The following is a 2,656-nucleotide window of genomic DNA, read 5'->3' on the forward strand; positions in this document are numbered from 1 at the left end:
ACCAAAATTACGAACATTGATTTTACATTGTAACGATATTGTATATTTGCAAGAAAATGCATTTGGTTTCGTTCAGCAACCACACAGGTTAATTTCCTTAACATCTAATGACATTTCAAATCTGGACAGACATTTTTTAAAAGACTTGTCGCCACAGATTCCCTTACATTTAGTTCTAACTAACAATAATATAAAGCAATTAGACAAGGATATTTTTGCTAACCATGTTTTGACGGTCTTGGAACTGGGATACAACCCCTTGGTCAAAATAGATACAGATTTTTGCAGTAGAAACTGTACTATAGGAAGGTTTACTTTCGAATGTGAGTATCTCGATAACAAATCAGCGAATTTCCTCTTCGAATGGCTAAAAATGTATGAAGTTGACTTTGTTACTGGAAAGTGTCCTCTCCATAATGATACAGAAACAAATATTCCGAAACCAATGAAGTGTGAAGGATCTAGGAATGATTATAAAGGGACTGTGTTTCCAACAGCATGCTTAATCGTGTTTGTACATGTTTTAAAAGCATTTTGTGAAAGACAATTTTAAATGTTTTTTATTTTCAACTTCACCTGTATATAACGAGCGTTCAAATAAAAACGACGTTGTAAATGTAAATTTAAAACTTAGTGAATGATTCGTTCACATTTCCAAAGCTAACTTTCCAATTAAAATTTCAATTATCAAGTCAAGTGACATCCAAACTGTTCTTACCATGGCTCAACGATAAGGAAATTTGTATAGAGTGATGCTCCGACTATCCAGTATGAACACCAGCCTAATTGCAACTTCAATTGTCACCTGGCATGAGAGACTTGCACATCAGAACCTGAAGTACGTCAAGGACATCCTAGACAGGAATAACATCAAGTACATGACTGGAACAATCGAGTTTGTGAAGCATGCATTTATGGGAAACAACATCGAATTTCACATCCCAAAAATGAGAAGGTAGCAGCTCAATCATTGGATCTCGTTCATGTAGATCTTGGGGAAATGAATGTCACGTCGATCGGAGGAGCGAAGTATTTCCTGATCTTTAAAGATGATTATTCGCACTTTCGAACCGTTTACTATCTGAAATCGAAAGATGAAGCTCCAGACAAGCTGAAGATATTTCTGACACAAATTGAAAATCAATTTGGAAGGAAGGTGAAAGAACTGAGGTCGGATCATGGAACTGAAATAAAGAACAAAACCACATGTCAACGTTTGGAGGAGCGAGGGTTCTCAAACGTTCACACACCACAACAGAATGGCAGAGTTGAAAGGGAAATGCGAACCGTGGTGTAATCTGCGAGGTCGGTCATACATGCGCGAAATTTGAAAGAAAATCTATGGGCAGAAGCTATCAACTACGTCGTGTTCACCTTGAATTAGACTGGCACCAGCTCAGTCAACGCCAAGAGTCCAGCAGACTTATGGTCGTATTAATATCAACAAACTGAGGAGTTTCGGATGTGACTGCTACGTTCTGAAAACTGATCATAGAAGGAAGAAACTCGACAAAAAGTCTAGGAAGGGAATCCTTGTTGGATATGACACCGAGTCATCAAGCTATCGAATATACATACCTGGAGAAAGAGAAGTCATTTGCTCTGACAATGTGATTTTTGATGAAGAGAAAACGAGATACCGAGACATTATAGGAAGTGTGCCAATAATATCTGAAAAGACTGATCTAGGTCATGAAGATGAAGAATGCGAGTCTGATACAAGTCTGAAGGATGAAGATCAAGAACAAGAAAATCTTGAAGGCGAAATTACTGAAAATGAAGATGAAGAGACAACACCTCAGACAAGGATCGATCAGCGATAACAATGCCACACCGACTGAAAGATTATGTACTCGACGATCTCACACCGAACAGAAGTGCAAATGTAGCTTTGATAGGAGAAATCCAGGATATCACTGTCAATGAGGCACTGAAGGATGATAGATGGAAACGTGCGATGCAAGAAGAACTTAATTCTTTGACACAAATGGAAACTTGGAGACTTGTGAAACGCCCCGAAGGAGTTCAACCATTGACATGCAGATGAGTGTTACGTGAGAAGGCAGATGGAAGATTAAAAGCACGTTTGGTAGCACGTGGTTTTGAACAAGAAGAAGGGATTGATTATACGGAAACGTTCAGTCCAGTAGCTCGTCATACTTCAATTCGTCTTATGCTGAGTCATGCAGCTACCCAGAAGATAAAACTTGTTCCCTTTGATGTCAAGACAGCTTTCCTATATGGTAACCTAGAGGGGGAAATCTACATGCATCAACCGGAAGGATCTGAAGATGGCACCAACTATGTCTGCAAATTACAGAAAGGATTATATGGACTGAGACGGGCTCCGAGGAACTGGCATGATACGATTTCAAAATTTCTTGAGAAAAAAATAGGATTAATGAACACCGATGATGATCCCTGTTTGTATTATAATAAGGATAAGACTATCCTAATAACTTTTTTCGGCGACGACGGACTTATCGCTGGCTATGATGAAAAGGAAATCTACAAGATACTCGACATCATCAACTCAAAATTCGAAATCACATACAGCCGTCAAGCTCAAAACAAGGTCGCATACCTCGGAAAGGAAATTTACATTGACAAAGAAGGCATCTTTGTAGGTCAACCAAAGTATACAGAGAAGATCATT

This window comes from Zophobas morio, unplaced genomic scaffold (assembly GCF_036711695.1).
Source record: "Zophobas morio isolate AGI-343-1 ecotype UQ-CSIRO unplaced genomic scaffold, CSIRO_AGI_Zmor_V1 ptg000017l, whole genome shotgun sequence".
Lineage (NCBI taxonomy): Eukaryota > Metazoa > Arthropoda > Insecta > Coleoptera > Tenebrionidae > Zophobas > Zophobas morio.